Source organism: Octopus sinensis, linkage group LG4 (assembly GCF_006345805.1).
Source record: "Octopus sinensis linkage group LG4, ASM634580v1, whole genome shotgun sequence".
Taxonomy (NCBI): domain Eukaryota; kingdom Metazoa; phylum Mollusca; class Cephalopoda; order Octopoda; family Octopodidae; genus Octopus; species Octopus sinensis.
In genome coordinates, this window is record NC_043000.1 from 20,383,784 (window position 1) to 20,398,783 (window position 15,000).

Below are 15,000 nucleotides of genomic sequence, written 5' to 3' on the forward strand. Positions count from 1 at the left end.
AAGCAACTATAAACACTAAATCCCCCTCTCCCTCCCCCCTCTCTCTCTCTCTCTTTCTCTTTGTAGGAGTGGCTGTGTGGTAAGTAGCTTGCTTACCAACCACATTGTTCCGGGTTCAGTCCCACTGCGTGGCACCTTGGGCAAGTATCTTCTACTATAGCCTCGGGTCGACCAAAGCCTTGTGAGTGGATTTGGTAGACGGAAACTGAAAGAAGCCCGTTGTATATATGTATATATATATATATATATATATGTGTGTGTGGTGTGTGTGTGTGTGTGTGTGTGTGTGAATATGTTTGCGTGTCTGTATTTGTCCCCCCCCCAACATCGCTTGACAACCGATGCTGGTGTGTTTACGTCACCGTAACTTAGCGGTTCGGCAAAACAGACCGATAGAGTAAGTACTAGGCTTCCAAAGAATTAGTCCTGGGGTCGATTTACTCGACTAAAGGCGGTGCTCCAGCATGGCCCCAGTCAAATGACTGAAACAAGTAAAAGAGTAAAAGAGTATTTATCTGTAAGAGGGGATGGCCATCTTCCTTGTATTATCAGCCATTACTAGAGAGTGTGTGTATACGCGCGTGCAGACACACACACACACACACATACACGTACACACACACGTACACACATGCTAATTTTGTACTTGTATGTTCAAGGTTCTTGATATGAAATCGTATGTTGCGAGCTTCTTTACGTCAATAAGAAACATGCGATAGTTGCATTTCGCTTATCCTCATCCTCACCATCATTGTCTTCATTGTCGTCATCAACTTAATCTTTGACTACTTAATGTTTTCATCAGCCATTTGGTTATCTCTTTATTCACTTAAGGCGGCTGCGAGCTGGCAGAAACGTTAGCATGCCGGGCGAAATGCGTAGCCGTATTTCGTTTGCCGTTACCTTCTGAGTTCAAATTCCGACGAGGGCGACTTTGCCTTTCATCCTTTTGGGGTCGATTAAATAAGTACAAGTTACGCAGTGGGGTCGATGTAATCGACTTAATCCGTTTGTCTGTCCTTGTTTGTCCCCTCTGTGTTTAGCCCCTTGTGGGTAGTTAAGAAATAGGTATTTCGTCTGTCTTTATGGTCTGAGTTCAAATTCCGCCGAGGTCGACTTTGCCTTTCATCCTTTCAGGGGAGATTAAATAAGTACCAGTTACGCCCTGGGGTCGATATAATCGACTTAATCCGCTTGTCTGTCCTTGTTTGTCCCCTCTGTATTTAGCCTCTTGAGGGTAGTAAAGAAATAGGTTATCACTTTATTCGACAAAGTCCTTTCGTCTCAGTCTGTAACCTTGTGGATGACGTTCAATCATCTTCTCTACTTCCTGCTTATGTCCACTTCCAATGAGTTTTAATGTATTAATACTTTAATATTTAATGCTTTATATATTATTTCGTAAGACTTATGTATGTAAGGTAATGTATGTCGACTCTTAAACAAATTATATAATCGAAGTAATAACCATTACGATTCTACAAATAATCGCCATCAAGTAACGATTGTGTTAATTATGATTGCGTAGAAATTTTGAGTCATGTAACCAATGGATTCTTTTAAGATGTTTCAGCTGCTGCTACTTGGTTGTTCCTTCTTCAGCAGGTAGTTATCGAGATCTTTGAAAAGTGCTAGTCGGTCGAAAGAAATCCGTGAAATAAGCTGGGTGAAGTAGAGATTCGTAGACCCGTTGGTTCGATTTCTGCAACGTTATGTGGTCGTGTGTTGTCAAGGAAAGAAATCGGTTCTTTTTCATTGCAGTCCTTGGTTTATTTTGTCGCTCTTCCACCAAAATTTTCCTCCTGTGATTATTTTACTTGGAAATAGTACTGCATAGTTCCATTTGCTGGCCGCCAAACAATAACCAGAACATTTCTATGATGTAATTTCGGTTTGGGAAAGTGTTTTGAGGCTTCATGTCGGTTCGATCACTGCGTAGAAATCGCTTGTGCAGGGTCTACTTTTCGTCACTTGTCTCAGTGCGGTTCAAGGAATATTAATAGTTTGGTTCAATAATAAAAAGAAAGCGAGAGCAGAATTCATAACCGCATTATTATTTATTATTATAATTTCTTTTTCTTTTTGTACGTTCAGTTCGTGCAGTACCGATTTGACATGCGCTTTTGACTTTCCAATACAGTGTATCAACCGTTGAATGTCAATGTTAAGTTTTTTTCTATAAGCTCTCTTTTTCCTTTTTGAGAAAGGTCCACAGTTAGTCATTGGCATTCGCTGGAAGTCGTCAGGTCGTCTGCAGTTTTTTTTCATATTTAAAACCTCCGTCTTAAAGATTTCGGAACCAATGTTGAACTGTACATATGTTGACAATCTCATGGTCAATTCCTTAGTCACAAAAACTGCTCTCAATTTTGAAATGATGCAAAAAAAGTCGCTCGAATTTTTTTTTGTTTTTGTTTTTATTTTCACCGTCAATTTGACAGCCTAAAATAAAGCTGAGTAAACAGGGAAAACAAAACCCTTTTAGTAGGCTTTTAGACCATTAATGATATGTGAGATCCGAAGGCGGCGAGCTGGCAGAATCGTTAGCACACCGGGCGAAATGCTTAGCAGTATTTCGTCTGCCGCTACGTTCTGAGTTCAAATTCCGCCGAGGTCGACTTTGCCTTTCATCCTTTCGGGGTCGATAAATTAAGTACCAGTCGATCTGATTTCGGGCCTTGTGCCTAGAGTAGAAAAGGATATGTGAGATCCGGTTATCAGTATGGTGAGTTCACTATCCTTGTAGCTTGTTGCTATAAATCGGTGGAGTGTTCACAGTCTGTGACGACGTAGGCGGTGGTAGCTTGTTGATCACTGTGTCTGTGTGTTCGTTCAACAGTTGTGCGATGGTAGACAACTCGACCCTTTTCAATAGTAAAGATTAATGTAGCAGTGGGTTACGCATAAATTACCTTGTATAAGCGTTCTGTATAGGGACAGACATATCTGTGGTATGTTAGCAGTAAAGGAATGCGTGACATTAAATGTTGGATGTGCTTCGTCTATATAGAAAGTGACTTGATAGAAGTGTTTCTAGTAAGCATGAGATGACGGCATTGAGTTTGGTCGTGAAAGAAGGGTTGTTCTTGTGTGTGAGACGCCAGCGCAAACGCAATAGAATCAAACTACCAGTCGGGATTCCTTTGGAGAAACGAAGAGAAAATAACTCAATTAAACATGGCGGCGGCCACATTATGTAAGTGACAACCGGACGTTAGAAGGAGCCTGTTTATTCTGCCAATCACAAACCGAATAGAGCTCTAAACTTACAGTGACGTCTAAGTCTACCTTGTGATCAAAAATGCATGTTTTAAACAACTGCTAGTACAGACATGCTACACCCTTTGCATAAATTGTGGAGGCACATGGCCTAGTGGTTAGAGCAGCGGACTCGCGGTCGAGGGGTCGCGGGTTCGAATCTCAGCCCGGGCGATGTGTGTGTTTATGAGCGAAACACCTAAGTTTCACGCGGCTTCGGCAGAAGGTAATGGTGAACTTCTGTTGACTCTTTCGCCACAACTTTCTCTCACTCTTTCCTCCTGCATCTTGCAGCTCACCTTCGACGGACCGGCGTCCCGTCCAGGTGGGGAACCTATACGCCAAGGAAACCGGGAAACCGGGAAACCGGCCTTTATGAGCCAGGAATGGCTCAAGAAGGAACAAACAAAAACTACTTTGCATAAGTTAATAGAACGAAACCTCTTTTTCAAAACAGTATATTACATAAATGAAGATAAATAAACGTTTGAAATATGCACGAAAGCTGAATATAAACGGGTTATATTTACATTTGCGTGTAAATATGTCGCACCCATGTCAGTGGGTGTGCGTGCCAGATCTAGTGAGTGTGTGTATTTTAGTGTATGTTCGAAGATGCACTCGCATTTCAAATCCCTTGTTTCTAGTATTCTTTTGAACGCCCTCCGTTTGTTCACATTGACAATGCAATAATAACATTCGTCTTTAATCTTATTTTGATGTGTGAAATGGCTGCTGCTTTAAGGTTCGTGTTGATTCGACAACTGGTACATAAATGGCGTTACCAAAGTCTTACAATGGGAAGAAAATAAATCCCATTTAATGCAGAAGAGATTCTTTTAATCCTAGATCGATATCATTGGCTAATTTACATTTCAATATCAATAGGACTATTTCGTCTTATCATTAATTCGGAAGAATATCAGTTGACCCATTGTTGCGTGTAATTGGTTTCAGACATATTTATATCTCAACATATACGCATGTACATGCATATCTGCACACATATTCAAATACATACGTATATACACTTACACAAATATATATATATGTATATATCTATACAATAATATGTTACATTACTCAATAGTCAAGATAAAACTCTGAGTTTCAGATGCCGAAGGGGGAATCCACGACATCTCTTCGGTTATCTGGCTATTTGAAAACTTTTCAAATAGTTTTCAAATAGCCAGATAAACGAAGAGATGTCGTGGATTCCCACTTCGGCATCTGAAACTCAGAGTTTTATCTTGACTATTGAGTAATGTAACATATTATTGTATAGATAAATTTCGTTTATTTACATAATATTGAGGTCTCTTTCTTTCTTTTGTTATCTTACCGTTTTACCAATATATATGTATATATATATATATAGGCGCAGGAGTGGCTGTGTGGTAAGTAGCTTGCTAACCAACCACACGGTTGCGGGTTCAGTCCCACTGCGTGGCATCTTGGGCAAGTGTCTTCTGCTATAGCCCCGGGCCGACCAATGCCTTGTGAGTGGATTTGGTAGACGGAAACTGAAAGAAGCCTGTCGTATATATGTATATATATGTATATGTGTGTGTGTTTGTGTGTCTGTGTTTGTCCCCCTAGCATTGCTTGACAACCGATGCTGGTGTGTTTAGGTCCCCGTCACTTAGCGGTTCGGCAAAAAGAGACCGATAGAATAAGTACTAAAAGGTGGTGCTCCAGCATGGCCGCAGTCAAATGACTGAAACAAGTAAAAGAGTAAAAGAGTAAAGAGTATATGTATATATATATATATATATTTATATATATATGTATGTATATGAGTGCATAGACATACCTTTAAGACACATACATATCTATCTATCTTTCTACCTATATTGGGATGTGTTCGTTTGATGAGCTTGTTTATTTGTGAGTTGTTGACTGTGAGCATTTTGCATCTTGTGTTCTCAGGGTTTGTCCTTCATTGAGATCCTAATTGTTGTAGGATTTATTCTGCCGAGGAATTCTTGTTTTTTTTTTTGGGGGGGGGGCGGTAGTGTTCTTGTACACATTATACCATACATTGATACTGTGCGATTGTCCTTCGCGGGTATTCTAATGCCTGTAAGAGTTATGTCTGTTTAGGGGTTCCCAGTTTATGGTGGCTTTGTTGCACACACACATAAATACACAGACACACGTACGCACACGCACACACACACACACATATGTTTTCACGTATGTATATATGTATGTACGTAATTACATACATACATACATACATACATATATATATATATATATATATATATATATATAGGCGCAGGAGTGGCTGTGTGGTAAGTAGCTTGCTAACCAACCACATGGTTCTGGGTTCAATCCCACTGCGTGTCATCTTGGGCAAATGTCTCCTGCTATAGCCCCGGACCGACCAATGCCTTGTGAGTGGATTTGGTAGACGGAAACTGAAAGAAGCCTGTCGTATATATCTATATATATATATATGTATGTGTGTGTGTGTGTTTGTCCCCCTAGCATGTGTTCGTTTGATCGGCAAAAGAGACCGATAGAATAAGTACTGGGCTTACAAAGAATAAGTTCCGGGGTCGATTTGCTCGACTAAAGGCGGTGCTCCAGCATGGCCGCAGTCAAATGACTGAAACTAGTAAATGAGAGAGAGAGAGAGAGAGAGAGAGAGAGAGTAAAAGATATATACATATATATATGGTTTCAAATTCTGGAACGAGACCAGCAATTTTCGGGGAAGTGGCACATCAGGTAAATTGACCCAGTGCTCAATTAATACTTATTTTACTGATCCTGAAAGAATGAAAGGCAAAGTTAACCCTAGGAGCATTTGAATTCAGAATATAAAGTCAGAAGAAAAATCGCTAAGCATTTTGTCCGGCACAATAACGATTCTACCAGCTCGCTGCCTTCGTAGCTGGTAGTGATATTATTATTAAAAGAACATCTCAAAATTTGAATATTTTTTTAGTGCATTTATCCAATACGAAATATTTTAAGGTTCTCTAAATCGTTCAAGAAATCTTTTAATGCAAATAAAACGTTTCGGCACACAAAATCCGTGAGTGATTCTATGCTATTTTGTAGGTGCTTCATCAGCTGGGAGTAGATAAGTTAACATGATTTTGAAGAATATTGGTGCGTGCACTCACTTCAAACCTAATCCCAAACTTATCTGAGATTTCTCCTTATAAGGTTAAGTCCCTAATTGTTACGGTATCTTGTCGAGTAATGGGAAACAGATGTGGTTATACTGGGTGGGGGTCTTTCCAGTATTTCGGTTTCTTAGAATGAAGAGTCGTACTTTTTACGGTTGTACCTCCTCAACAAAAATTTCCTAGTGAACAAAGCTAAGTTGGGATGCATTTCTGTATTCCCCCCGCTTTTGTTTTTTAAAAAAAGGTGAGGATACTTTTGTTAGGTATTGGGTTCATAAACAAGAATCTAAAGCGTCGTATCGAACACATTCATAAGCTGCTCTAAATATAGATATGGTTTAAATTGCCATCTAATGCCATGATTTTCAAGAGGAAACTGATCTGATGCTTACATTGAGTATTTCCAGTAGAGTGGAAAGGGTTTGAGCAGTAAAAGCTGAAACAGCACTTTCATGTAAGAATGGTTTCAGTTCAGAAGACGTGAAAGAAGCTGCTCAATCTTAATGTTCCTATGCATGTAAACCGGAAATGGAAAATAACGTAGCCAAGCAAGAAAAGACAGTTAATCAAGAATGGATAAAAGTAAAGCACCCTTAAACTCAATGATTATGTGGTAAGGGGGACGCATAGTTGTGATGAACTAATGCTTGTTATACTGCAGTATTGTGACTTTAAATTTTGATGAATATTGCAGCTAGAAACAACACGTTTAATGCCATCCATCGAATGCAGAAGATTCTGCACCCGAACAAAATGAATTAAACTTTTAATGCCAATGTAGTGGAGAAGATTTGTGGAGTTCAAAGAGATTACTCTGCAAAGTAGAACCACGAAAATCACATGATAGTACATCTATGATAGCATTAAGAAATCCAGGATTATGTCGGATTTTTTAACAGAACGGCATGACTTTTAATCGCCTGTGTAATCATTTCTCATTTTTAATCTTGCTGCTGTGTTTTACATAGAATTTATACAGATTTCTATCAGTGAATATTTCGTTTTTGGATTTGGTTTGCAAGATTCTTTATATGAGTTCGTGTGTTAAAGCATATTCTGTCGTATCTGGAGAGAGTCATTTTTTTTTGTGCCTTATAATGTAACACACTCACCGGTAAAATTTCCACTTATTTCTTATTTTTATTTTCCTAAAATTTTCGTTGCGTCTTGCAACCTTTTCAATAGTCATAGTTTACTTAAAAGAAAGAGTCACCATTTTTTCATAGCCACAACAGGCAAAGATATTTCTACTGCGCAATAATTTCATCTCAAACTTTAAAAATCAAGTAAAAATGCAACAGGCTAATCATTTTCAACAGGAGTATGGCGGTCTACAGTATATGATTGTCTTCATCATTGACAAGTTCCGTAATAGCTCTTAAGTTACTGATTGCTGTTACAATCTTCACCGAGAGCAGAAACTGAGCATTAATTAAAGATCTTATTCTTTCAGAGAAACAAGGAAACAATCAGCTATTATAAATGAATACACCTGTAAATCGAGAATGAGAATGGTTATATGCAAGCATGAAGTTTTCTCTCAGCGAAGTAAAATAATGGTGGGGACTTTTTCGCTATTGCTAGTTTGATAACTTAGAATGCAAATAGATTTAGATGAAAACTAGCAGTATCGCCCGGCGTTGCTCGGGTTTGTTTCGACCCTTTAGAATTGGAATTTTTGAAAAGTAAAAATTTTGCATTATGTAGCTTGTTATCCTCTTTAAGTGAACATTTTTCTGGTTGAAATACACCGAAAAATGGCGACACAGCAGTCAAAAAATCGTAAAAAATAGGGATTTTCATAGAAAAAAAGCACCTTTTTGATGTAAATAATTTTTGGTGTTAACATAGTCCGATTTGAATTTTTTTTCTTCTGCGGAAGGAAGAACAAGTCTTCTATCATTCTCTCAATTTTGGTCAACTTGCGCCGCAGGATCTCGGAGGAGATAGTGTTAGTTGAAGGCTACCAAGCCTGCCATACACAGACAACTTCAGATTTATATATAGAGAGATTTACATTTATCGTTATTCAGTGAGGCATCAAATTTTAGAGCAACTTTTAAGAATTTAGAAAAAAATGTTTTGTTCCTTTTCTGTTTTACCATACTTAATGATGTGATGACGACATGTAAATAGACGCATGTTTCTTCTTACTCTTTTTTGCGAACAAGCTTGTCTGTTAATTTGTTGGAACTACGCAACAATGTTTGTTGGCGCGCGAAGTAAAGATGGTGTAATTGTCCGTCTGCCTCAAAAGCAGTAAATACTTTATTATCGAAAAGCTATGCAACACAATGGTAAATGCTACGTAAGTCGATAGTACTATGTGCCTTGTAAGTAGATATATTCTCACAAATTGTAGGGGCTGGTGTATACATACGTACATACATACATGTATGCATGTATGCATGTATGCATGCAAGCATACATACATGCGTACATACATACATACATACATACATACATACAAACATGCATGTATGCATGCATACATACATACATACATACATGCATGCATACATACATACATATGTACATGTATGCATACATACATACATGTATGCATGCATGCATGTATGCATGCATGCATACATACATATATACATGCATACATACATGCATGTATGCATGCATACATAATATATACATACATGTATGCATGCATGCATACATACATACATACATACATAAATACATACATACATACATAAATACATACATACATACATACATACATACATACATACATACATACATACATACATACATACATACATACATACATTCGAGGAGATATGAGAAAGTTCCCAGACGTGTTGTGTAGTGTACCAACAGATGACAGCCTACAGTTGCGTGAACAGTGAGGGCTAGCAGTGACCTTCGTAAGGGAGTGTGTTGAGTGACATCGCTGTGTTTACTTCGCAAGTACTAAAGTTTGTTTTTTTGTGTGATTACTTGTATGCTGTAGTCAGCAATTCTGTCATGGACAGGAAGTTGGAACAAAGAGCCAACGGGAAAATTTGCATTAAACTTGGGTAGTCTGCTACAGAGACATTGAGCATGCTTCGGCAAGCTTACAGCGACGAGGCAATGAATCGTGCGCAACGTTTCGAGTGGCACGGCAGCTTCAAAAGCGGAAGAACGTCGAGCGATCTGTAATGTATATTTACCACACTCTCTCTATCTCCCCCCCCACTCTTTCTCTGTACATGTATATTGCTCACCCTGAGTGTATATTTGTACGCGTGCGTCTGTCTGTGTGCGTGTGTGTAAGGAATTTCATTAGGGTGACAAAATCGAAAAATCCTCACGAAGTATCAGCAGCGAAGTAAGAAAAACTTTTGCATCTATGCACCAAACGGAAAAACAAAAGTTTAGTTTATCGAGATGATATTATAAATTGCCCCCAGATAATGCAGGAACTCGTCCATATCGGACAAGTCATGGTTTAACATGGAATAAAAAAAACGCCGGCAGCGACGGATACTCAACTAGTGTGTATGTATGTCCCTTAATATTTTTTGATTATAACAAATCTTCCGCTGAGGAGGGAGTCGGTTTCCAACAAAGATACAAGGCTCAATTTTTGGGATGTAGTTAACGCAGACAAATTCAGATTTGGATCTTGAGAAAAGTCTTGCATATTTTTACTGTTCCACTCATGGATTGCACTTGTAATGTATGTATGTATGTATGTATGTATGTATGTATGTATGTATTCATGTATGCCTCTCTCTCTCTCTCTCTCTCTCTCTCTCTCTCTCTTTATATATATATATATATGTATATACATACATATATATATATATATATATATATATATACATATAACATCAGCATCATCATCATTATTTAGCGTCCGCTTTCCATGCTAGCATGGGTTGGACGGTTCAACTGGGGTCTGGGAGGCCAGAAGGCTGCACCAGGCCCAGTCTGATCTGGCAATGTTTCTACGGCTGGATGCCATTCCAAACGCCAACCACTCCGTGAGTGTAGTGGGTGCTTTTTACGTGCCACCGGCACAGTTTCCAGACGGGGCTGGCAAACGGCCACGGTCGGATGGTGCTTTTTACGTGCCACCGGCACGGGAGCCAGGCGAGAGTGGCAACGGCCACGATCGCATGGTGCTTTTTACGTGCCACCGGCACGTGGGCCAGGCGAGACTGGCAACGGCCACGATCGGATGGTGCTTTTTACGTGCCACTGGCACGGATGCCCGTCGGGCGACGCTGGCAACGGCCACGTTCGGATGGTTCACTTACGTGCCACCGGCACTGGTATCACAGCTACAATTTCCATTGATGTTGATCGATTTCGATTTTGATTCTGATTCTCACTTGCCTCAACAGGTCTTCACAAGTAGAGTTTTGTGTCCCAAGAAGGAAAGGTATGCATAAGTGGACTGGCTACATCCCAGGTAGAGCCCATGGGTTATGGTCTCACTTGTCCTGCCGGGCCTTCTCACGCACAGCATACTTCCATAGGTCTCGGTCAATAGTCATTTCCTCGGTGAGACCTAAAGTTCGAAGGTCGTGCTTCGAAGGTCTACCTCTTCTACAAGTTCCCTCAACCGCTAGGGTGTGGCTCTTTTTCACACAACTATCTTCATCCATTCTCGTCACATGACCATACCAGCGCAAACGTCTCTCTTGCACACCACAACTGATGCTTCTTAGGTCCAACTTTTCTCTCAAGGTACTTACACTCTGTCGAGTATGAACGCTAACATTACACATCCATCGGAGCATACTGGCTTCATTTCTTGCGAGCTTACGCATATCCTCAGCATCACGGCCCAAGTTTCACTGTAGCATGGCTGTTCGTACACATGCATCATACAGTCTGCCTTTTACACTGAGCGAGAGGCCTTTTGTCACCAGCAGGGGTAAGAGCTCTCTGAACTTTGTCTAGGCTATTCTTACTCTAGCAGTTACACTTTTAGCACACCCACCCCCGCTACTGACTTGGTCACCTAGGTAACGGAAGCTATCAACTATTTCTAGTTTTTCTCTCTGGAATGTGGTTGAAGTTGGTCTCTGCGCATTTTCAGTGTTTATTGCTCCTGAGCATCTGCCACATACAAAAACTATTTTCCTAGTTAGCCTTCCTTTGACATTGCTGCACCTCTTATGTGTCCATAGCTTACACTTGGTGCATCTTATAGAGTTTCTACCTACACCTTTTCTACAGACCGAGCAGGGCCATCTACCTGAAGGCGTTTGTGATTTGTCTACCTTCCTACTTATTAGGACTTTGGTTTTAGCTAGGTTGACTCTAAGGCCCTTCGATTCTAATCCTTGCTTCCACACCTGAAACTTCACCTCCAGTTCTGATAGTGACTCAGCAATTAGAGCAAGGTCACCAGCATAGAGGAGCTCCCAGGGGCATCCTGTCTTGAATTCCTCCGTTATTGCCTGAAAGACTATGATAAATAGGAGGGGGCTGAGGCCTGAACCTTAGTGGACCCCAACCTCTACCCGGAATTCTTCACTGTACTCGTTGTCAACCCTCACCTTACTAGCAACGTCCCTGTACATGGCTCGCACAGCTCTCACTAACCATTCATCTATCCCTAGTTTCCTCATTGACCACCAGATAAGGGATCGGGGGACCCTGTCGAAGGCTTTCTCCATGTCAACAAAAGCCAGGTACAGGGGCTTACCTTTGGCTAGGTATTTCTCCTGCAGCTGTCTTACCAGGAATATAACATCAGTAGTACTTTTCCCTGGCACGAACCCAAACTGCATCTCATCTAAACTAACTCTCTCTCTAATTAGTTGGGCTATGACCCTCTCCGTAACCTTCATTACCTGATCCAGCAGCTTGATACCCCTGTAGTTATTTGTATCTAGGGCGTCACCTTTACCTTTGTAGCAGTTGACTATTATGCTGTTACACCAGTCATTGGGAATGACTCCTTTTTGTATCACCTGGTTAACTATACGTGTGACTTGGCTATAGCCAACACTGCCAGATATTTTGAGCATCTCTGCAGTAATTCCTGATGGACCTGGAGCTTTCCCTGTCTTCATGCTTCTAATTGCCTTAACTACCAAGGAACTGTCAACTCGGATAGCTGGTCCCTCTGTTGGATCGACATTCGGCAGACTCTCTTTATCCCATTCATTTTCTTTATTCAGCAACCTTTCATAGTGACGTCTCCAAACCTGTCTCTTTGCACCTCATTTAGCGCAAGTGAACCATCATCCATGTGAACACATTTCTCTCCTACTACATCACGATTCTCTCTCACACACTGTCTTGCAACACGAAATACCTCAAGTCTTTCATCCTCACGGCGCAGAACATTAGCAAATTTTTTCTTATCTGCTTCACCTCTGGCTAAATACACCTGCCTCCTAGCTTCCCTTCTGGGAGTCTGATACACTTCCCTGCTACCACCGCTCTTCCAGTCCTTCCAAGCCTGTTTCTTTTGTCTAATAGCCCTGTCAACAATATTGTTCCACCACCACGTTATTTTGGGTCTTGAGGGCACTTTGCACCAACCAATGAGAGTTCAAATGCCGTAAATAACTGTCTAATAAAATTATAGATGTGGAAAAAATCTCCGTTCTCCTGATCACTATATATATATATATATAAATGTATATATATATATATATATATATATATGTGTGTGTGAGTGCGCGCGTGCGTCTGTGTGTTAGTATGTGTGTGTTAGTATGTGTGTGTGTGTGTGTAAAATGATGGGCTGAGAAACTGATATCGACCAATAATGTATCCTTACCTCCACGAATGAAAGGATATAGCTGAAAACACTGCAATAGAAACATCAACTTGTAAAACTTGTAAGCCCGACAGACGTAGTCTTTTAGAAACTGCGTGTATTCCACGCCATCCTGAATAATAAATAACTTGTGATAGATTCGAATAAAAACATCGATCAGAATCGAAAACAATTGAAAAGACTTATTGTTCAATTGATCAGACAACAAAATTCATGCATTGTTGTAGAGATCAGCTGCTGCCGAGCAGATGTGAATGTTTCGTCTAAAGTTATGAACGGAACAATCTATAGTGAACTGATGCGAAACTTACAGCTTTTGTACATTGACAATAAATTTTCACACGTCGTCTTTGGAGCGCTGAGCAATGTGTGAAATGATTCAGATATGCAAGTAGAAATGCTAGGGTTAGCTGGGAGGAAATTTATAATAAAAGCCATCCAAATTAGATCTATCCAAGATATTGCGAATATCTATGACGCATTTTCGATCTCTGATTACACTGGATATATATAATGGTTTCACATTTTCGCACAAGGCCAAAAGTGACGAGGGAGGAAGTGGTCAGTCGGTGACATCGATTCTAGTGAACACCAGGTATTTGTTTTATTGACCCTGGAAGGATGAAAAGCATAGTAGACTTCGGTGGAATTCGAATTCAGGATGTAAAGTCGGAAGAAACGCCACTCAACATTTTGTCCGACGTGCTAACAATTTTGGCTGCTCACCGTATTTGATGAAAATAAGTGGATAGGTGGGGGTGTTAAAGCTTCCTTCGTCATATTGAATCATAGTTCCGGTTTCCCGGATTCTCTGGTGTATATCCAATCCGATGGACAGGACGCAGGACCGTTGCAAGAGTATTCATTTTTGCCAGCTGAGTGCATTAAGGACAAAGCGAAATATATATATATATATATATATATTTTTTTTTTTTTATTTATTTTTATAGAAGGAGCTTCTACAGGACTAGAACTGTTTCATTCAAATGAAATCATCAGGAAGCTTGATATATATATATATATATATATATAATATATATATATATATATATATATATAATGATATATAGATATATAGATAGATAGATAGATTGATAGATAGATAGAGATAGATAGATAGATAGATAGATAGATAGATAGATAGATAGATATATATACATGTATATATATTGTATATGTATATATATATATATATATTATATATCTATATATATATATATTGATATATATTTTTATATATATCTATATATATTGCCATAATAAATCTCGTATAAACAGTAACTGCACGACAATGTGAGGTATACTTGCCATCTCAATATGGCTAACCACTAAGGGTGGGTGTTACTGTTGCTTGTAGCCCCAGGAGAACATCGTCTCCAGCTGGATTTAGGCACACTTTCTGTGCCCTTATGGTATTTGCAAAGGGAGGTCACCCTTCCTCGTCAACCTGAGTGATACGCACGGACTGCAGTTTCTAGGTTTTGACCTGTCGTCAGCGTACGACAATCACCGGTTTTCGATGAAGTTTTTCGAAATCAGTGACGAAAAGTTACTGGAAAAACGGTATAAGAATTTGCATTGGGACCTCCTTTCATTGAAAACCGGTGATTGTTGTACGCTGACGACAGGTCAAAACCTAGAAACTGCAGTCCGTGCGTATCACTTAGGTTGACGAGGAAGGGTGACCTCCCTTTGCAAATACCATAAGGGAACAGAAAATGTGCCTAAATCCAAATCCAGCTGGAGACGATGTTCTCCTGGGGCTACAAGCTACAGTAACACTCACCCTTAGTGGTTAGCCATATTGAGATGGCAAATATACCTCACATTATATACACATATAATATATAT

The 15,000-nt window shown here is 39.8% G+C and overlaps 1 protein-coding gene across 2 annotated transcripts in view; it reads left to right on the forward strand.

Annotated features, from left to right (window-relative positions):
• LOC115210259 overlaps window positions 1–15,000 on the forward strand; it is a 206,797-nt gene that overhangs the window by 29,734 nt on the left and 162,063 nt on the right. The gene's annotated exons all lie outside the window — the stretch shown is intronic.